Source organism: Mirounga leonina, unplaced genomic scaffold, assembly GCF_011800145.1.
Source record: "Mirounga leonina isolate KUSES-001 unplaced genomic scaffold, KU_Mleo_1.0 Mir_151, whole genome shotgun sequence".
NCBI lineage: Eukaryota > Metazoa > Chordata > Mammalia > Carnivora > Phocidae > Mirounga > Mirounga leonina.
Window position 1 is genome coordinate 44,169,212 of NW_023270377.1, and position 24,006 is coordinate 44,193,217.

General features: G+C 35.3%; 1 protein-coding gene across 1 annotated transcript in view; it reads left to right on the forward strand.

Annotated features, from left to right (window-relative positions):
• The window catches only part of COL5A2 (collagen type V alpha 2 chain), a 335,664-nt gene that overhangs the window by 148,041 nt on the left and 163,617 nt on the right, over positions 1–24,006 (forward strand). The window lies entirely within an intron of this gene.

Consider the following 24,006-nt stretch of genomic DNA (forward strand, 5'->3'; position numbering starts at 1 on the left):
CGGGAAGCCTGCTTCTCCCTCTCCCACTCCCCCTGCTTGTATTCCCTCTCTCGCTGTGTCTCTCTCTGTCAAATAAATGAAGTCTTTAAAAAAAAAAAAGAAAGAAACAGTTTTTAAGCTAAAAATAAAAAGACTCCTGCATATATTTAGGCAGAAGAAATTATTTAAAAAACAAAAGAGTTTTCTGAGAGTACTAATGTATAATATTAAATAAAAGTTCTGTATAATTTTAAAACAGTAAGAATATATATAATTTAGTGAATGTTTGTATCAGGTACCCTATTGAGTTATATTATATTGCTCTACACTCTCCAGTATGGTAGCCACTAGATATATGTGCTTACTGGGCACTTGAAATGTAGCACGTCCAAATTTATATATGTTATATGTTTATGCTATAAATGTATATTATAGCTGTATGGTATAAGTATGAAATATACACCACATTTTGAAGAGTTAGTAAAAAAGAATATTTTTATATTGTTTATATATTGAAATGACAGTGTAGTATTGACTATATTGGGTTAAGTAAAAAATATTATTTAAATTAATATGATCTTTTTTAAAAGAATTTATTTGCTTTAGAGAGTGCACGTGTGCATGCATGTGCATGTGCATGTGTGTGAGCTGGGGGAGGGGTGAAGGAGAGGGAGAGAAAATCCTCAAGTAGACTTCCCGCCGAGCGTGGATCCTGTTATGGGGCTCAATCCCAGGGCCCTGAGGTCATGACCTGAGCTGAAATCAGGAGTTGGCTGTTTTAACTAACTGAGCCACCCAGACACCCCTATCTTTTTGTTTTTGCCTTTTACATGTGAGTGCTAGAAAATTTAAAACTACATATGTGGTTCATGTTATATCTCTATTAGATAGCATTAATACAGATCATGTCATTAATTTCTTACATCAATCCTGAGGGATAATTGTCCCATTTTACAGATGAGAACACTGAGATGTAGAATATAAAGAAAGGGCTATGTAATTTATAAAGATTACATAGCAAGTAATTAGCAGAGCCAAAATTAAATATATATATAATTCTAGGTCCTGTGCTGTTCACCTGTGTGCTGTACTCTTAGAAGATAGGGGAGCATTATCTACCAGATTTTCAGGGGAGAATGAATTTGATTCAAGAATTCTATATCTCACTGAGCTATTATTCCCATAAAAATGTGACAAAAAAGTTTTCTTATGCAACCAAAGGCTCAGGAAATACATTACTTACATATCTGTCTTACCAAAATCTCCATCTAAACACTCAATTCAGCCATTTAGAGAAATTGAATAAGGAATTCATAGTGTGAAAGGGGTGGTGGTGGGTTTTGAGTTATTTAAGCATAGAACTGAGTCTAATTATTATCATAAGTAGAATTATAAGAGATAAATACAATTCCTTGAATAAGATATATTATAATTTTTAAATAATTTTTTGATGTAACAATAGTAGTGATTTCAAAAAGCATAAAAGCAAAAACTAGGGTGTGTATAGAGAGGTGGGACAAGGTCGAGGAAGTGTGTAATTCAATAATTTCTTTGGAGGAAGTTAATAGAATTTATTTCATTCCTGAACTTGATAAGCTGCCAACTATGCCCTTAAGAAATATCATTAACAAATATAAAAGTAAACACTAATGGAACTAAAAACAGAATTCACAACTTACAATATACTGAGAATAGATATTTTCTATGATATCGTAGAAAACATAGACCATAAAATAAAAGAGAGAAAAGAAAGAAAATAGCACAGAATCAGAAGTAAAACAGAATCTTTAAAATAAGATGACTGAAAGATCAAATATAGCTATCCCAAGAGTAAAAGAAAATGAGATAAACTTAAAATATAAAGATTGAGTTGAAAGAAGATTAAGAGCAGAAATATGATATAGACATATTTACTCTTAGGTTTTATTTTCCAAATACAAAAGTAAAGCTCTAGTATCAGAGTTATATTTAATAACTCCAAGGTAGCTAAATCCATATGCTTTTCTCATTTCTATTTTTCATAGTTCTTAGGGTCTCAAATATTGTTGACTATTTAATATGTTTATGTTCATTGACAAACAGCAGTATGAATTAGAAATGGTAATGTCTCATTTTTAATCATCTCTGTTTAACTTGTGACTACATGTAGTTTTGCTTTAGAATGTAACACTAACTTTATTCTTAAATGGAAGCATTTAAAACACTTTATCTTTCCTAGATCTCAGCCTCTAATTACCTAGAAACAAAATGAAGGCAGTAAGAATAAAGGTACAAATATCAGCAGGAAAACAATAATTTGTACACTCAGTATAATAATCATAAATATCTTTGATGTGGAGACTATTGTTTCTACATGTTTTCTTTTGACTGAAATTTCTTGCCTTTTTTTGGAGACATTTCTGAAATAGCAAACTTGGTGTACCAGAAATCTACCTGCTTATTCTTTTAAATTTTACTGATTTATCAGTATTCCCAGGCCATTCCAGCATTGAGGCATAAACTAAGTCTCAATAATAGTCACACAAAAGAACACATTTTTTTCAGGTGTGCTCCCACCCATTCTTTAGAAACACAAATGCTCTTCCACCATCTACTCCTTTGCTCAGCAGGTATTTTTCCCCTCTACTTCAGGCACAAATCCTCCCATCAACTACAAGATAATCACCTATTCTTTTTTCTCCTGCTTTACTTCATTGTGGTAATGTTTCCTGTGTTCCCAGCAGGGAAGTTTATCATTCATGCTCATTCAAGATATTGCTGTGGATGCATTCAAGAGAGGTTGCAGTTGCTCTCTGGAGTTGAGTGCTTATGGTTACATCAGCCTTCTACCACTGGTTTGCTGCAGTCTACATGTGAGCTGTTGCTGATGTCTGATGTTGAGGTCACTGATATGTGAATCATCCCCATCTTCTTTTACTGCTGCCAAAGCCACTGGCTCCATCTCCTATCACTGCTGAAGCTGTTGAAAGCAATGTCTTTAATGCCTTGCATTTCCAATGATACATATATATGGAAAACAGTATGGCAGTTCCTCAAAAAATTAAAAATAGGACTACCGTATGATCCAGCAGTTCCACTGCTGGATATATAACCAAAAGGACTAAAAGCACAGTATCAAAGAGATATTTGTACACCCATGTTTATTGCTTCATTATTCATAATAGCTAAAATGTAGAAGCAACCCAAATGTCCATCTACAGATAAATGGATAAGCAAAATGTGGTATATACGAACAGTGGAATAGTATTCAGCCTTTAAAAGGAAAGAAATGCTGATATATGCTACAACATGGATGAACCTGGAGGACGTTATGGTAAGTGACATAAACCAGTCAAAAAAAGAAAAATACTGTGTGATTCCACTTAGATGAGATACTTAAGAGTAGTCAAATCATAGAGACAGAAAAGTATAATGTGGTTGCCAGGGGGTGGTGGGAGAGGGGAAAGGTGAGTTATTGTTTAATGACTGTAGAGTTTCAGTTTTACAATATGAAAAAATCTATGGAGATGGATGGTGGTGACGATTTCACAAAATTATGAATGTACTTAATACCACACACAATGTACACTTTAAAATGGCTGAAATGGTAAACTTAATGTTATGTGCATTTTATCATAAAAAAAATTGAAAAAAGAAGTTATCAATCAAAATGGAAGACTCATTTTAGGTGGCTAGGGAGTCAAGCCAGTTCTGTATGTGCATAGTAGGCATCCACATTAATGAGGACCTGGCTATCTTAAATGCAAATTTTGTAGAAGTGTTGTTTTGTTTTGTTTTGTTTTACAAAGTGAACAATTTTTAGAGAAGGGATCAAAAGTTTTGGGTGTGGATGACAATCCCAGGTTTTTGTGAGGTTACCTTTCAGAAGGGGCTCTCCTTTTTCTTTCTTCACTCCATCCTCATATGTTACTATTCTTTCTGATAGAGTTATTATTCCTTTACCTCTGTTAGAATTATTATTATTTACCATCTGTCATTGTGGTAAATGTGGTAAAAAGCGTTTAACATGAGATCTACCCTCTTAAATTTTAAGTGAGAAGTTTTGTTAGCTATAAGCACAGAATGTTAGATTTATGGTCTGGTCTTCTCTTATCCTTCCCAAGGAGAAGTCAGGAGGTGGGAGTTTCCTCTCAACTGTGTGATGCTCTGCCAGGGAGAGGGATCATGGCAAGACAGTACCACGAATTTTCCCACTGGCTTCACTTTGGCCATGTGCTCTCCTGGGGAACAGGAGCCTCTGAACTGTCTGGATATCTCATATAGGGAATTGGTCCACATATTGTGGAGTCAGTGTTTCTGTAGGAGGAAGGAGGGTCTGGGGCATCCTAGCCCACCAACTTGCTGTCATCACTCCTCTGTCATTCCTCTGTTTAGTACTAGTTCTTGTTATTTACATATGCTTTTATGGTTTGAGTACTTGGAAATGTGATTGCCAACTAATCATGCTCTGTGCTTCTTATCTGTATTAAAGGAAACAGGTAAGAGATATAGATGTAAGATAGACACTGTTTATTAAGCACTTTTACTGCATCAACAACTATACTAAATGTTTATACAATGATATTTAATTTGCACAAAAGCATTGTAGATATGTTACTATTCTTTTCCTAATTTTATAGAGGAAGAAACTTATGCACAGAGAAAATATTTAACTTGCCCCAAATTCTGCCACTTATTGGTAGAAGAATTGGGAATTAAACCAGGCAGCGTAACAATTCAGTGGTTGTTCTAGAAATAGAAAACAATAGGAAAAAGCAAAACAATATAATAACATAAAAATTTTTAAAAATCATAAAGTCCTCAAAATTCAGTGTCCAACTTGGAACGTGCATTATATGTTGAAGAGTTTTTGTTGTTATTTGTTTGTTTTTACTGTTGTTGCTCTGGTTTGTTTTGGGTTTTTTTTTTTAAGATTTTTATTTATTTCTTTTGGGAGAGAGAGCGAGCAGGGGAGGGGGAGTAGAGGAAGAAGGAAAGAATCTCAAGCAGACTCTGTGCTGAGCGCAGAGCCCAACATGGGGCTCGATCTCACCACCCTGAGATCACGACCCTGAAATAATGACCTGAGCCAAAATCAAGTGTAGGATGCTTAACCAACTGAGCCACCCAGGTGCTCCACTCTGGCTTTGTTTTTAAACAGTTAATTATTTTTATTTTTCATAGTTGAAAAGTATTTTTTGTTTAAAAATAATTATTTTTAAAACATTCATCATATTCTCTTTGTTGTAAATAGGAAAAAAATAGCTTTATCTTCTAGCAAAATAATGCAAAGAGAACACAACTGGTGTTTTGCCAAATTCAAATACAGATTTCTCTGAGAGTCTGTGATAATTGAGATGTAGCAAGAATATTTTAGGTTGAAACAATATTAGAGACTATTTTTCAAGATAGAAGAGGTTTTTATCCTTTTGGGTCAGATTGTCATGAATAGTTTTCTTCAGTTTTAACCTCCTCATGTTGTGAACAACCCAGAAAGCCCCCTTTACCAACACCCAATCAGTATCTTTCCTCCTCCCTTCAGTTAACCGTTATTCTGATTTATAACAGCACAGATTATTGGTTCCTGAGTTTGAACTTTATATAAATAGAAATATACAGTATGTACCAACAACATAATATTGGCTGTCTTTGCTCAACATTATGTTTATAAGATGTTTGCATAATTGTACATAATTATAGATCATTTGTTCTCATTGCTATATGATCATAACCATAAATTTATTTATCCATTCTGTTATTGGTACACATTTGGGTGGTTACTGATTTTTTAGCTATTAGGAATAGTTCTGCTATGAATATTCTTATACATGTCTTTTGGAGAATATCATTACAACCTGATTAGCTTTTTTTTTTTAGATTTTCTGGCTTATTTCTGACCTACAGACTGCCTACATTGTTCTAGTATTCACAGAAACCCGGTGGTGGAGGTTTCTTATGTGCTGTCATTTGGAGAAATTTATTTTCTAATGAACATAAGCTAATAAGATATTTTAGTATAAAACTAATTCATATGGAGCACATTTTTAGCTGGGCTCATGTAGAGAAAACCCAGATATTTGTTCATTTTGACTAAAATTTAGAATTTATTTATTTATAGTCCTTCAGTGTTGTCCATGGGGTATTCTGACATACATCCTGGGAATACTTGTGCTGGGTGAATGAGAATTTCTCAGCATAGGAGACTAGAGCAATCTCATATGAAGTAGCTCTCAGGACCAATGCTGACTTACTCTTGTCCTGAGATCTGTTTTTGATATGTTCAGTGATATTCTGCATTCAGCCTGCAGCAGAACTGGGAATTCTGGGAGGCTTTCTACTGGGCATCAGTTATTTCCTTTCCTAAACTACAAACACAACTGCCCCTTCTGTGGAGGAAAAGAGACAGGTTTGCCTTGGCCAAAGTCTGATGGCCCAGAGTCAAGCCCTTAAGTGCTTTTTCAAGTGCCCAGTCTAGGTTCTCTGAAGATCAGTCTGTTAGGTTGCCCAAGAAGGAAATTACCCAGTCATTTCTATTCTGGCATTTACCGGTACACAGATGTTTCTTTTGATTTTGTAGGAGAACAAACTTGAACTGGCACTTTTCCTGGATAGGAGGATACAACTGGTAGGAGATACAAAATATTCTTTATTGGCCTAGATGTATTAGAGAATATATTATGAAAAATAATACTTAATAAACTTTTATCCATCAAGTGTTCCTTGTCCATTTCACATAATAATGTTAGAAACTCCCACAAAAATCTAGCAAAAACTTGGAAATGTATAGGTATCTATTCCCATGTTTCTTAATATGTGGACCATACTTCCAGTCCTATTAATTTGTAATCTTTGGGAAAGGGGCCTATAGATTTCCATTTTTATCAGTCATCTCAGGTAATTCTGATGTACACTAACATATGAAGACATATATGGCTTAAACTCCAAAGCACACTCAGATGAATTTACTAGTTAGAATCTATTTGAGAATAAGAGGAAATTTAAGTGGCAATGAAATGATAGTGATTTACCTAGATCAATTGACATAGTTAAGCATTATTTTAAGTGCTTAATTCTAGTAATAACCTTGAATTTTTTTTTCAAGGCCTCAGGGCTATAACTTAGAATGAACTCAAGCTAAATTCCCTTCACTTTGAGTCTTAAATAGATCCACATTATAGAATATTCCATTCCGTAGACAAATAAGGTTATGGTGGACACATGGTGGCCATGGAGATAAGCTGCCCAGGTCTCCCTCCAGGACAAGCTTTGTTGCCCAGCATAATTAATTTGTCAAATTTTAGTCCAACTTTTATAACATTACTATGCACTATTTTTCTCTCTTGTCACCATAGAGGAGCAGATGAGGAGAGAAGAGAATGACAAAATTAAATGAATTTTTTGGGGGGACATGATCTATTAAATGGGAATTCCTGTATACAAGAGTCAAGAGAGGCTAATGTCTAAATTCCATGTGCCTTCTTTTTTTAGCAACCTAAATGTAAGCTTATCTAATTACATTTCTTGAATAAGTATCTTTTGGTAAAGAAGTTGTAATGTTTGGATATAGGCTTCATACCAAACATGTACTTTCAGTTTTAATGTTAGCATGACTATAATTTTTTTTTCTTTTTAACATTTATTTCCTTGCTCCTACTTTCTACCCTGAGGATTTAAGTTCCTATGTCTCTGTGAACGATAAGATCTTAATTATATCCTGATAGGCCAAATAGAAACCAAGCTTTATTACTAGTACCAGATACTATTCTCTAGATTTTTCTCTATTTTAAAAAAAGAATGAGAATAACATCTTTTGGCTATTTAAGGTAACTTTTAGACTGCACCAAAAGCCTATCATCCACAAACTAAACTTCAAACTGGTTTATGCTATAATTATTTTTAATAATTTGTAGGGTTTAAGAGTTTGAGTATCACTTTATCATTTCCATTTTGATTTCTATTGAGCTGTAGTATAATAGCACTTTGCTTTTGCTAATTGTGCAAATGTGGATTTATGGATTCTATATTTTTAGTTATAATTTTAGGAAGGTTTTATAAATTTCTATGTAGTCATTCATTCATTCAACAACTTATTTTAGAGTACTTATTGTGGGTTAGCCACTCTTCTTTGTACTGGGGATATAGTAGTGAACAGAACTGGCAAAAAGCCCTGACCTCATAGACCTTGTAGAGGGAGGAGATAGGCAATGAAAATAGCAAATACGAATGTAAGTTCAAAAGAAATCATTGCTTTGGGGAAAAAAAGAGCAGGGTAGGAGGGGTGGGAAGGATTGGGTGATGATCTTCATGCTTATCATCTTGCTTACATACCACAGAGCATCAGAAATAACATTGGGATGCTAAATATTGTTTACATTGGTTCTTTTGCTTTATATACTGTAACTACCAGTGTTTTATTTCTTAATTTATAACCAGGGTTACTGATGTGTTTCCAGAATCCGCTAAATTTAAAATCATCCTAAAATATGACCTTATTTGGAATAGTCTACTTGAAATGTATAGCTGAGTAAAGTTTGTTTTGTTTTGTTTTAGAGAAAAGGAGAAGTGGTGGAGGTGCAGAGGAAGAGGGACAGGGAGAAAGAGAATCCTAAGCAGGCTCCATACCCAGCATGTGAGCCCAGTACAGGGCTCAGTCTCACAACCCTGAGATGATGACCTGAGCTGAAATCAAGAGTTGGATGTTAACTGACTGAGCCACCCAAGCACCCCTAGCTAAGTGAAATTTAACTTAAAAAGACAGAGACTGGGGGCACCTGGCTAGCTTAGTTGGTTAAGCATCTGCCTTGGCTCAGGTAGTGATCCTGGGGTCCTGGGATTGAGCCCCATATCGGGCTCCCTGCTCCAGTGGTGACTCTGCTTCAGCCACTCCTCTCCCTCTGCCCCTGCTCATACTCTCTCTCCCTTTCAAATAAATAAAATCTTTAAAAAATAATAAAAAGACGGAGACTGAAAATTCTCTGTATTAGTTAATGTGGGAGCAGTTGGCATATTAAACCCCAGTAGAAAATTAGTCCTTGTCTTTTTTCTTTAGTGCACTGAATTTATGTTACAGTTATAAATTTAAAATTAAAATGCAATTAAAATAATTTGAGTTCTCTCACTAAGGAATTTTCTCAGTAAGAAAGAAATTTGAGTGTGAAATTTTCTCACTAAGTCATTAAGAGTTAGGAAAATGACTTAGACTTCTGGGAATCTTTACATACTTATAATGCGAAAAGAGAAAATTGGGCAACTGAAGTTATCTTTTAAAGTGTTGCAATAAGATCTTAACACAACATCCAATAAATGGGCATCATGCCAATGGTGGAAATGGAAACAGACTGCCTAGGGCCCCCTCCAGACGACTTGTTTCCCAGCTATCAGCAACTGCAGGGTGGGCCTCCACTGCAGAGTGTCTCCTTACCTGAAGTCACATCCTAGTTGTGGCAGCCCACAGCTGGTGACAGCCAGCCAGACATTAAAAGTACCATTTCAGCTCTACATGGGCTGTCGTGACAGGCATGTGTGTTCTACAGAGAACTGGCTACATAATTTGCAGGGCTCAGTCATGTGGACCACCATGTTCAAAACTTACTACGAAGTTCAAGAAGATGGCAGAATAATGAACAAGCACGGGGCACTCTAAGTGTGGAGCCCATTGCACATATACAGGTGCCCCTGTAGCTTATAAAGCTGACCCTGGCTCCACAGCATCCTACGTACTTGGCCAAGGCATTGTGTGGGCTTACACTGCATTGCACTTCAACCTGGATGCCAAGCCCATTCTTGTGTAACCAAGAAAATACTTTATACTGAAAAATTTAAACTGTATTTTGCTGGTTCACTTGTAGCTCTAAATACCGTGACATGAACAACTCTGGTATCTATCATTCTGTTTTATACGTTATATCCAAATGTTTTACAGTATAATCTCCACCTTCCTACCTAAGTCATCATGAATGTGATGCTTTTGTTCATCCATTTCCTTTTTGCCCTCCAACGAGGTACGTTCTTACCCAATTTGAGAGAAGACTTCTATAAGAAAAAGAATAGAAAATTACAAATACAAATTTGGTATGCAAGTTAATATTTACTTAAAGTGAGAAAAAAAGTAATAATAAATATGAATATGAAAACTTGACAAATGCCATATATGTAGGAGTTTTCTGATTGAATTTTAACCAGTCTTTTTTAGTTAATGTTTTTGGCGTCTGCTAGGACTGTTATATATGAATTTTGATATAACCAAAAATTGTGAAAAATATACAAAACTAACTTAAAACCATACGGAAGAGCAATTTAAGTGTATTTTTAAATGGCTGTTCTTTTGTATTGAGCTATGCAGTTATACTTTATACATTGACTGATGTGTATGTGTGCAGTAGTTTTGTTACTGGAACACTAGCTTTTTCAATTTTTCTGCATTGGTGGAATTTGCATTTTGTTTGCTCCACCCTGTCAGAATAAGATGAAATAGATATACTAAAATACAATCCAATACCTTGAAATGCATACAAAACAGGCATTTTCACATTTTGAGGTACTTCCTGTTTTTACTACTGCTATGGGTTGTGTCCTACAAATAGAGGTAACTGACAATTCCATTTAATGCACTTCCCACCAATCCCATCCCCCCCAAAATGCATTGTTCATTTACAATCGTGTGCATTGAATTATCAAATATATTACTGAGAGGAGAGAACTTTCACTTTGACTATGCATAAATGAGAGCCTAATACTGTGATTTGGTCATACACAGCTGATGATTGGAAGAATTTTCCAGACTAGTTCTGGTTTTATACATTTCAAATCTTGTATTTTCTCCACTACCTACCTATTTTTTTATTTTTTTGCAAGGCACTGTAGGACATGTTCACGTTAATATATAAGTTCTAGCCCTGAGCCTTTGTGTTATGTTGCTGGGCCAGTCAGCACAACAGGCAGGAGTATTTCCTGAAGTCATGCCTATACTGGGCCTGCTAGTAACATCTTAACTGTATGTGGAAGGTAGTGTGAGCCAATTACATATATCCCACCAAATCAACAATAAATGTTTCCCCAACTCAGCTTCTTAGTTGGATTCCCAAAATGCCTGTGGCTGCTTCAACACTACTGGACCATAAAGGAAAGTGTGACAAAGAAGTCAGCATGGAAAGTGACCTTAATTGATTACAGTTAAAATATCTTATTTTTTACAGATTTTACAAAAAATATGATTATGTGCATATGTTGTTAGGGCACACGCCACAATTCAGAAGAGTGAACCTACTCAACTCTTACACTGATTATAGTCCTGATCCCCTTTAAGGAATTTCTCACCACCACTATTATGTCTTTCTATGACAATAAGATGCTGATGCTCTTACTTCAGGAAGCAAATAAATGCAAAGACTGTATAGAGCTATTCAATATTATTTGTAACTAATGAGTCCTCATTCATAAATAATGAACCAGTATTAATTTTTTTAAGAATTATTTTATTAAATCAGGCAGGCACAATACAATATTGTCACATGGTTACTTGCTGTCACCTTCCCCCCCCCCTTCCTTTTCTGTACTCTTTCAAAGTAAATTTTTGCAATTTCTTCATGTTGGTCCTCCACTAATCAATGAAATATTCATGGGTCTGTCCATACCATTTTCTCCAGCAAATTTAGATTTTATTAGATCCATTCAATAATAAAAAATGTACATTTTTGAGTATACAGAATATATCAGAGAGAATTCTAAGGGCTCAGAGTATTACTGAGCTTATTTATTCCTTAATAACATTCTGAGGTGGTATTATCATTTTCTCTTTTTGAAGGAATAGAGACTGAGGAAGCCCAGTTGCCCAACTTCACACAGCTAGTGAGTGACAGTGTTCAGAATTAGAATTTGGAGTTGCTTGACTCCAGAGTTTGTGATCTTAACCATTTTATTATACTATTTTTTCTTTAGAATCCTACTATCTGCTCTCCAATGTGACTTATTTAACCTGATTAATACATCCTAGTGACATATACAACTTCTACTGTAGCACTAATAACATTATAGTATTTTTTGTTTACATATTTGATCTTAAGATCTTGAGGCAGCAGGTATTTTATTTTTTTTATCTTTGAATTCTCATCTCTAGCAAAAATAATACTGAATGAATTAGTGAATTGCTGAATGAATCTAACAACATACAGTAGAGTTTAGTGGCTCGACTCAAAGAGGTCACATAGTCTATAGAGAATTTTTCAAAACTGAACTACTAGAAGTTGATCTGCTTTATGTTATCAGCCTCCACTGGCAATTCTAAACAATGTCAGTGACAAAATAATCCTCTCCACCTGGGTGGATCACTCTCACTGTGCCACCTCCCCCTCCAAGCAATTGATCTCAAGCCAGGCTACTGGATTTTTCAGTGAATACTTGCTGGCAGCTATTTGGAGATTGTCTTGTTTCTCAAGTCATTAGATGCCTCTTGGCTTCTCTTGACTTTCTCTTGCACAGCTTTCCATCCTGTGCAGGTTTGAGGCTGTTAGTGGTTTGTCCCCACACATTTGTATATTGCCATCTAGTATTGTTGTAAATGTTGTCCATGGGTTTTTAGTTTTCTCTCTAGCTCTTCCCTCCATTTTTATGTAGGTTTGCTGGAAAACCCAAAAACTATGCTGTTTCTACTTTTGTCATTTTCCCAGGATCCCCCTGGGTATTTTCATTTTTGATCTTTGTCAGTATGAAATGTGAGAATGGTACCTCAGTGTTTTTTTTTTAAGATTTTATTTATTTATTTGAGAGAGAGAGAGAATGAAGCAGTGGGGAGGGGCGGAGGGAGAGGAAGAGAGAAGCCGGCTCCCTGCTGAGCAGGAAGCCTGAGGCAGGGCTTGATCCAGGACCTAGAGATCATGACCTGAGAGCTGAGGGCAACACTTAACCAACTGAGCCACCCAGGCACCTCAGTACCTCAGTGTTTTTAACTTTTCATTACTTGATTTTTAGTAATTCTGGTAATTATTTTCATATGTATGTATTTATTATTGGCCTTTTTTTTTTTCTACATTGCCTGTTCATAGTTTTGCCCATTTTTCTATTGGAGTCTGCCTTTTTCTTAATGATATGTAAGAACTTTTCTTAAGGGGCACCTGAGGGGCTCAGTCAGTTAAGCGTCTGCCTTTGGTTCCGGCATGATCTTAGGGTCCTGGGATTGATCCCACATTGGGCTCCCTGCTCATCAGGGAGCCTGCTTCTTCCCCTCCCTCTACTGCTCCCCCTGCTTTGCTCTCTGGCTCTCTCTCTGTCAAATGAATCAATAAAATCTTAAAAAAAAAACTCTTTTTAAGATCTTAATTCTTTGTCTATCATATGTTATAGTAACAACAACAATAATAATTTTTAACAGTGTGGCATTTGTCATCTAAATTTATTTTGACATAACATAGTTTTGAACTTTGAATCAATTTCTCAATATTTTTTCTATGTGGTTTTTGGTTATATTTAGAAAGACCTACCCACTGGTTGTTGAAGAGTTTAATAAGTTTAATAAGTTTTACTGATGAAAAAGATTTAATTAATGTCACTACAGAACAAAGAACAATGAAGCAGCACATTGTCTTACTATGAAATGATATCAAATAGAGTTGTTTCCATTCATAGATGATCTCTACATGCTCTGGTCTATTAATACATAATAAGTAAGGTTTATACAGTGCCTTATAGGTTAAAGACTTCTTTCACTTATATAATTTGGGCCTCACAATAATTCATGTACTTAGAAAAATAACTGCCTAAAGTCAGCAGCAATGGATCTCTTTTCCAAGTGAATTCTGCCTAATTCTAAGTCTTTTTGTTGTTAAGGGATCTGAAGGTCAGTATTAGCAACTACAGTTTAAAAAACAAACAAACAAACAAACAAAACATGAACAAACCAGTTAGCAGACATTTGCCAGGAAATGGATTGTTTGCAGATTACTTGGCATAGATCCCTGTAAAGAAGCAAATCTGTTCCCACCTCTTTACTCTGCTTTTCCTGCCTGTTCTGTTCCAAAGAAGCAAATGTTTAGATACATTTGAATCATCCAAACTAGGAGTTTATACTAATCTGAACAAGATAAGTTATAAAGACCAGGTGATATTCAAATATTACTTATTTTTTCTATAGTTGATATTTATATTTTAAAAAAGATTACAGAAGGTAATTTTTTTTAGGGTTTTCTCTGTTTGGTTTTAAGTTATAAGTTTAAGAAAGCCATAAAACATTTTTATGTAACTTGGGGAATTATTTCTTGAATAGAAGTTTTTTTTTTTTTTAAGTCTTTTTAAGTCAAACTTAGTTCCTATGATGCTGCAATTCTGGTGAGTCAGAAACAAACCATATTTGGACTTTCAACTTTCCACTTTCAATGACTTCCTGTGTCTTTTTTTTTTTTTTTCCAAGCTCAACAAATGTAAAATATTTTAATCAAGTGGAAACAGACGAAAATGTGACTCATTTTACTCGGCTAAGGGATTGGCTTGCTGATGTCATCTCAGTCTCTGTTGCCAAATCATTCTAAGACATATGATCAATCTAAGGAATCCTGCATTTTAGTGCAGGAACTAAAGCATTTTGTTCTAAACTGTCTTTATCTCCCATTTCCCTCTACTTCACGTTTCCTTTAAAAAAAAATACCAAAAACCTCTTGAATCATTTCATACTTTTCTTGTGTGTCATACCACATACATTTCCTTTCATTCTCTGTGTCTCCATTCCACTGCTTAATATATATTTCTTCTGAAGGCTGTTTGCTATTCTTTATGTAGAAAAAGGAGTTATAAGATTTTACTTAACCCCTTGAAAACTCTGCTCACTCTCTTTCTGTAGTCTCCCTTTTAGAGCAGGCATTACCATCTGCTTTCATGACTTTATCTAGCATCTTTGTTCTGAGAACTCTGAAATCTGTATCTTTATGTCAGCCATTTAAATGACCTAACTCAAATTCAGCTTTCAACTGACATCACTCCTCACCTTTCCCACATTCACCTTTAATTTAAAATATTCAAAACTGAATTAATTATTTGTACCAGGCACCCAAAGTTGATCTTTTAAAAAGATTTCCATTACCATTAATAGCTTTATCATCCACCCATTCACTGAAGTATGTCTTTGAAATTTTTTTTTTACTTCTCCTTCTTTATGATCTTTTCTGTTGAACGAGTGTTCAAATACTATTGCATCTTTCTCAGAAATAATTCAATAATTCTATTCCTTTTTAGTTGTTAAAAGGAAGGACTTTGGAACTAGAAGACTGGGGTTTAAATCTTGTTTCCACCATTACTATTTGTGTGACCTGGGGCCTGTTACTTAAAACCTCCCTGGGCCTCAATTTTCTTGTCTATAAAATGGAACTAAGTCTAGTATCTATATCATAAGGATTATGGTCCTAGAATAGTGCTTGGTGTATTGTAAGTGCTCCATAAATATTAACTATTATTATTTGCATCACTATCTTCACTCTTCCCAGCTTCTCTGATTTATCTCTTATCTAGAATATTAAAATTGTCTTTTAATTGATCTTCTAACTTCAGTTTTTACCACTGTATTTTATAACCCATAGGGAAGTGTTTATGCCAGTTAGGGTCCATTAAGAACCATAGAAGTCCCACATGGAGAATTAAAGACGTATTGAACAATAAGTTATTAGAAGACTGAAAAAATACAAAAGAATACCAGAGGAATAATTGCAGAAGTTGCTACTTCTCCTAGGACTGAGGGAACAGAGACATGAGGCTGTAGTATTTAGCAAGAAAGTTAGAGGAAGGACCCTATGAAGGGGAACTCAAACTTGGGGGGAGGAACAGAGCTTGGAAGTTACTGGTACCTCCATAACTGGTCATGGGAGGGCCAAAAGAAGGACAAGGGCCATGGTAGGGTGATTCTGATAAAAACATGAATCAAACAGGAAAGAGGGAGTCCACTTTCCTTTTTACCAGTCTTCTAGTTTCCCTTTACAGTCCCCTATTGACAGAATCTAACAGAACCAGGTGGCAAGACGGTGATTTGCAGAGTGTCAGCATTAGCATCCTAGAACAGAGTATGGATGGATGGATTGGAGATGAGCATCAATAGCTTAATCACCAATACAGTATGCTTTCTTGAACACAGATTATCCCTCCTCCTCAACTTGGAAATCATCAATGGGTCCTAGTTGCCTATGGGATAAAGTTAAGACTCCTCACACTCTCGTCACAATCTACTTTTTCATCTCTTTTTCCAATCTTCCCTTTCCTCCTTTATGACTGTCCCCACCCCATCTCCCAGCTTCCAGTGCCTGCTTCACCATGCCTTTTGCTCTGTAGTCCTCAATTCATTCTCCTGAAACATTTAATACTTCCATTGTTTTACTTCTGTTGCCTCCTCTGCTTCCTTTTTATCTTGACAATATCCTGTTCATCCTTCAAAAGTGAACTGTTCTATTAAATTGAGTTCCATATAAAATTAATGACTGGTTCCTCTGTACTTCCAAAGATTGTTCATTCATTCAAATGAAGTGTGCATTAATCCCTTATTATGTTATAGATATTGTGCAAAGCACTGTACATTCATGGTGAACCAAATGCCCTTGGTCTCTACTGCATGGAATTTCCCGAGGAAGTGACTTTTGAACTGGGATTAAAAGTAAGTAAGCAAGGAGGGTGGATTGGAGGAGAACGGTAATGAGTTTTGTTTCAGACAAATGGAGTTTGATATTTCTTCGAGACAACCAAGAGGAATATTAGAACAATGATGTATAAATCTGTGTGTAGCTCATGAGTAAAAGAAAAGTACATTGAGACTCTCTAGCATAGACATTCCAATCAAGGGTTTGGAGAGAGAGGGGAGTAAAGAAAAGAAGACAATGCCTAAGTTTTTAATAAGTGCAACAAGTAAAGGCTGAGTCAGGGAATATGACACCAAAAGGAGAGAAAGAGTGATTAGAGAAGCAGGATTAAGAACAGAACCAGTAAGAAAAAATTCCAAAAAGATGGAGTAGCAACAGTGTTGATTGATGCCAGGGTTTGGTAAGGTAACCATGCATGCAGACTTTTGCCCGGGACTTAGTGATCACAGGGGGATCCTCTTCATTGGAAAGATGGCCCTGCTGCATAGAGTAGAGTGAAGAATGAGGAGGTGAAAGTGAAGACAGATAATGTAGAGAACTTGTTACAGAAATCTGGCCAGAAAAAGCGGTGACCCAGAGCACTTATTTCCTTCTATTATAGTTATTTATCAGCTTTTCTAAACCACTAGAATGTGCACTTCTTGTGGGCAGCTTGTTGATCTTTGCAACCTTAGCACTTAGACCAGAGACTGGCACCTACTAGATGCTTGGTAAAGGGGTTGTATGACTGATGCAGGTCATTAAAGCAGATTAATTGAAACTGTAAAATAACAGAGTGTCTTAGTCTGTTTGGCCTACTATTACAAAATACCACAGATGGGGTGGTTATAAACAACAGACATTTATTTCTCATAGTTTTGGAGGCTGGAAGTCCAAGGTCAGGATGTTAGCATGGTCACATTCTGGGGAAGGCTCTCTTCTGGGCTATAGACTTCTTATTGTGTCCTTCACATATGGAAGGGGTTAAGGATTTCTCTGGAGGCTCTTTTATAAGGCACTAATTCATCAGGGTTCTACCCCCATGATTTAAACACCTCCCAAAGAGCCCACCTATTGATACCATCACCTTTTAAAAAGGAGTTAGGATTTCAACATATGAAATTTTGGGGGTATACAAACATTCAGACCATAGCACAAAGTAAGCTCTTTCTGGCTTAAGTTTAATAGAATGGAAGCTGAAATGCTTGTTATTTTTTTCCCGAGTTACTCTTGGCCTAATTTTGAAGATATGTTTTAATGATGCAAAAATATTTTGCATAGTTAACAATAAAGGTTAGAGGAGCCAATTAAAATATAGCCAATTTTTGAAAATACCACCATTCAATAAACTTCACAACTCTAGTCTACAGTCTTCTTGTTTAAGTTTGAAAAGTCATACATTTACCCTAGTTTAATTCCAATTTAACATATACAAGAAGAAAACTAAGCTTTTGTTTGATCTGCAGTAGTATTGATCGTTTCTTTTCACATATATTCTCCAATATTGTAGGAGCACACATGGCCATTTTTTAGCCTTGAATTTGCGTAAAATCCAAGGATATTTTTCCAAAATCACTTTTGCTACTTTTAAAAGTATAAATTGAATTATGTGTAAAAATCATCTCTAATATTACTAGTAAAAGAATTTTAATTTAGGTTTCCAAATTTAATATTACCTAGACGTTCTTATTGAATTGCTGCTCACAATACAGTTGAAAATAATTCTATATAAACTTTACAAGCATGTGACATTGTTATCAAAGGCTTCTAATGTCACCTTTCACAGTCCTGTGGTGCCCTGTGGCTTTTCTTTCCCTCTCTGCCTCCCACATTTTATTCATCTCAAACAACTTCCACAAAATTGCTGGCAGGGTGAATATGTTGGGCAAATACTTTTTCAGGTGAGTTGTAAATAACAAAGATGAGTGGATTTTCCTTCCTCCTCAGCGGTTATTCAGGCTTGACTCTAACACTTCAGTTAACAGGGAACCACTCCTTAGTTCGAAGGACTTTTATTCATCACATGATATTTTTAGAGAAGAAGCTTATTTCCTCTCAAATCACAACATACAGGCAGCTACTATTTCTGCGTCTGTATGTAGCTGGCCTGGAGGGCATATGCATCCAATGTGAATCCACTTGTGTTCTCTGTCCAAGCTGTGTTTTGTGTCCTTAGGATTCTGAGTGCTATAATAGATAAGGACAGTGGAATTTGGCCTGGGCCTCTGTACCTGTACACCTTTGTTGAATTTACTCCCCTGGGGCTCCTTTCAGCATTTGGTTTAAGATTGGATATTATTGCTCTTGCCATCTTTTTTTGTGGCTATAGTCACCTGCCTGGCTTTGACATATTTCTAACCACTTGCCTTTCTTATGGAGTCCATCAATGAGCCTGGACTCACGTGAAGCAGCTCTTTCTCTATTCCTAGTCAGTCATGGCAGGGGCCCATTATCTCCACACATCTCTTACCCCTCCCCATTCCCTACTCAGTTCTTCCACTCCTAAGCCATGATGGGACAGACGCACCTAATGATCATTTAAAAAGTTTTTTGTAGACTTAGGAGAGGCTAAGAATAGTTTGTTGCAGGGGAAGGGAGTGCTTGCTCTTCTACTTTAAATAGATCATTTTAGGAAATGAGGAATCTGGCAGGGTGGTATGAGTTTGGTCCTATAGTGACTTAAAAACTCTACCAATTTTTCTCATAAATGTGATATCTTGATTCTAATGTGTTACACAAATTTGTAATTATTTTAAAAGGTTCATTACTTTTGCTTCTCCAGTGAATTATAAATCCTTTTTTTAACCCTAAAGATCTGATTACCTATAGGAATTGTAAGAAATTAAAATATGAGTGTAGACAGCCCACACTTATTGACATCTACTATTGGTCAGATATCTTATATGCAATTATTTTACTAATCTTTGTAATTACTCCACCATTTAGGGAGCATTACCTCCATTTTATGTACAGGCAAGAGTGGCTCATAGAGACGGGGTTAGGTAACAAGTACAGCACGGACATTGGAATCTAACGCAAGACCAAACACTAACTGTGCTGTTTCTGAACACTAATATTCAGTTCAGTTATTTTAGTAGGACTTATAGATGGCCTATTGTCTCATTTAGAGACATTGCCTCCCATTGTAACTTAAAATACAGGGTTCGGAATTAGATTTCCTGGGTTTCATATTTCTTCTCTGCTATTCACCAGAGCTGAGGCTTTGAGCACATCCCCAAACTCTCTTTTATTATTTCTAAATTAGAGATGATGATGGTAAAGATGTCAGTAGTTCCTTTCTTCAGAATTGTCTGTGTTAAATGATATGATCCATGTAAGGCAGTTAGCGTGGTGACTGGTGTAAACTAAACATAAAGTAATTATTCTTTTATTAATTCAGATATTTTGACTTAAAAAATAGCTTTCTTCTCTTTTGGCTAACAAAATAGGAATTAGAAAAAGCTATTTTTTCAAGGCAGGGGTCTCCATATTCCTGAGTTTCCTCAAAAAGTTAAAAATAGAACTATCCTACAGTCCTATACTTGCCCTACTGGGTATTTACCCCCCAAATACAAAAACACTAATTCAAAGGGATACATGCACCTCTGTGTTTATAGCAGCATTATCTACAATAGCCAAATTATGGTAGAAGCTCAAGTGTCCATCAATAGATGAATGGATAAAGAAGATTTTATATATATATATATATATATTCCATATACACACACACACACAATGGAACATTATTCAGCCATAAAAAGAATGAAATCTTGCCATTTACAATGACATGGATGGAGCTAGAGAGTGTAATGCTAAGTGAAGTAAGTCTAGTCAGAGAAAGACAAATACCATATGATTTCACTCATATGTGGAATTTAAGAAACAAAACAAATGAGCAAAGGGGAAAAAAAAGAGAGGAAGAGAGAGAGACAAGCCAAGAAAGAGACTCTTAGGTTTTGAGAACAAACTGATGGTTACCAGAGGAGAGGTAAGTCAGGATGGGTGAAGTAGGTGTTGGGGATTAAGGAGTGCACCTGTTGTGATGAGCACCGGGTGATGTATGGAATTGTTGGATCACTATATTTTACACCTGAAACAAACAACACTGTAGATTACTAAACTGGAATTAAAATACCAGATTAAAAAAACACAGACAAAAAAACCCCATGAGATAGAAGGAAATTCTTCAATCTGTGAAAATATGGATAAACCTCGAAGACATTATGCAAAATGAGATAAGTCAGACAGTGAAAGACAAATCCGTATGATATTACTTATATGTGGCATATAAAAGAGCTAAACTCACAAAAACCTAGAGTAAGATGATGATTACCATGGGCTGGGGTGTGGGGAAATAGGAGAGATACTGTTTAAAGACTCAAATTTGCAGCCAGTAGTCAGATGAGTCCTGGAAATCCAATGCACAGTATACAGCATATGGACAACAATATCGTATTATAATCATCAATTTTGGTAAGATCTTGGTTATTCCCACCATAAAAAAGAAAAACAATTATATGTTGTGGTGGAAGTGCTAACGATCACTACAAAGGAAATCATATCACAACATATAAATATCAAATCCACATGTGCACCTTAAATTTATATAATGTCTTATGTCAAACATAATTCAATGAAAGGGAAAGCTGATTTCCATAAAAAAAGAAAACAAATGGCAAGTATTCTACCACTTTTCACCCCACCATTCCAAGTCCATAGCAGACATAATTAATCCAGCACTGTATTATTTCTTGCTTAATGCAGAGATTTCTCCTCAAGCTCTTCCTAGTAAAATGTTCCAGGCAGTCACTATGAATCAATCAGGAGTCAGCCCACAGGTTGAAGTCTTTTGAAGTCTAATTGTAGCCTTTGTGAAATGTTCATTTAAAAAAAAATAGTATAGGCACAAGAAATCTAAAGGGAAAATAAAGTAGGGAAATAGTCTAGTGTGCTGAGATTAAACTTTAAAGATGAAATGGATTTGATAATTTGAAAGTTAAGTCTAGGTCAATTCAACAACAGTTACTGAAACACAGATAGGTCTAAAACTGAATCAGTAGGGAAGTCAGACACACATGAACACATAATTTAGAAACAAGGTAAGTTGTAGTAGGTTGTGGTTAATTGGCCCAGAAAGAAGTCCTAAAAATTTCCAAGAATGGGACAAGTAAGGCACTGAGGGACCATTTAGTCATTATTCATTCAGGAAACATCTTTGGGCAAAGCTCTGCTTGGTAAATGAAAAGGTGTTTCTTTTTCACTTTCATTTTTGAAATGCTAAAGACCTAAACTTCTCCATAAAACATCATAAATTATTAAATTGGAAAATTAACATTTATGTGGAATTAAGGCTTATGTGAAAAAGCCTCATTCTTATACAGGGATAGCTTTGGATCAAGTTCTCTAATTTTATTCTCAATAATTTTCTAGCATTACTCTTCAGAATTTCAATGTGAGATATTTCACTTTTATTAAAGTTCTCACACATATGTAACTAATTATATATTCAATTAAGTCTCTTCTAGGCTAAAGGGTCACCAGCTCCTCTGGAGTTTTCCTGTGCTACATTTGTGGCAAATAGTAAAATATCCAAATTGGAACAAGAAATATAGCCATGTAAGTAAGATGTGGCTCTCAATATTGAAGCAGGAACTACTGTGTTACAACTGACATGGTGACAAAAACACTTAATAGAGGTCACTTATTCCATAAAAATTTAAAAAATAGAATGGCATTCAGTTCTCTAAACTTGCTGATACATTGCAACTTAGGATATTCTTTTGTGTCTGATTCAGCAGTTTTAGAAACACTAAAGTACTCAGCATACAGCTGTGTTCCTATTTGCACAGTCTCCGCATCTGCCAAAGCAAATACTGGTCTGCTCCCTGTAATTCTATTGTGCCACCAGACTTTCTCCTGTATTTATGGGATGGGTGTGTTGATTGTAAGTTAGAGTTCTGGTGTTTGGTTCTTGACTACATTGTACTTAAGTTCATTCTATGGGTTTTTTTTTTTTTTTTTTTTGGTTAGAACTTGAAAGCAATGCCACTTTTAGATTTGGGACGGTGCAAAGAAATAAGGCAGAATAATTATATTATAGTCATGATATATCCTCATTTTATTTCCTTGACTTGTACGTATGTTTGAAGGACTCATCTTTTCTCTTGTTTTCAAACTATACTTCAAAAAACTGCATTTCAGATATTGAGCTATTAAGCAAAACTCTTTAAAGAGTAAGTAATTTCACTTAAAAATTGATAAATTTAAGTATAACAAGTAGTGAAATATGAGTGATTGAAACTGTTCTCTAGAAAAGGTTAATAAATGAGCATATACCTTTGATCCCACTTTCTCTTATGCTCATCCTCATTCCTCCTTTCCGGCCAAATCTTCCAACAAAGATAATGATTTTCATGATGATTCTCAAGATCATTATGCCTAGAGTGAACCTTCCTTAAAGTGAATCATTCCTCAAAGTGAATGGTGGAATCTCATATTCTAATCTCTCTCCTTCATTTACCCTACATGCTTATATACTACTTTTATAATTTCTTTATTTCGCTCAGCAGCTCTCTTTTCTACCATATGAATCCTAAACCTGGAAAAATTAATTTTTCCTGTTTCTGAATGTGAAGCCTCTGCCTACTCTGGCCAGTTCACTTATCACCTCTTGAGTAAGTCAGTTATTCCATCCTCCACACTTTCCTTGCTCTTATTCTTCTCACCTCTCTCCCATTCATCCAAATCCTACCTTTCCTCATGACCCAGTCTGATAATCTGTGGCTTTTAACTGCATAATTCAGTTTATTTACATTTACTACAACTTAATTTTTAACATTGCATTTTATTCTTCTGATTTATCCTACTTTTTCTGCTTTTTCCATTCTTGTTTTTTCAGGGAAGAGGTTAATAGATTTTGGGTTTTTTTCACATTTTAATCTTCCACCCCCAGCTAGAGTATATTTTATGCATTTAATTTTTCTTTTAATTATTGTCTTAAATATTTTCATACACATGTTAAAATTAATAATCTAAAATTAATATTTTTAACTTCTTACCAGCTAAATCAGGCACTTAAAATGCTTTACGTCCAAAACCCAGCAGATATATTACAATTTTAGTTTTGTATTGTTTTTATTAACCTGTCTGAGTTTTTAGGAATTGTTTTATATGGTCAATAATTGTTTAGGTTTACCCATATGTATAACATTTTTCTTTGCTTGCATCTCAGACTTCTTTTCTGAGATAACTTTTGTTTTCTTCCTAAAGTGTAGTCCTAAAGTAACTTACACTGCCTTCTGGTTTCTTTTCTTGTTAGAAAGTCAGTTTTTAGCTTATTTATTGTTCCTTTCAGTTATTTGCCTTTCTTTTTCCAATTCTGCTTTTATGTTTTGTCTTTAGTGTGCTGTAGTTTTAATACAATGTGCTTATGTGTGAGTTCCTTTTTATTTATTCTGTTTAGGTT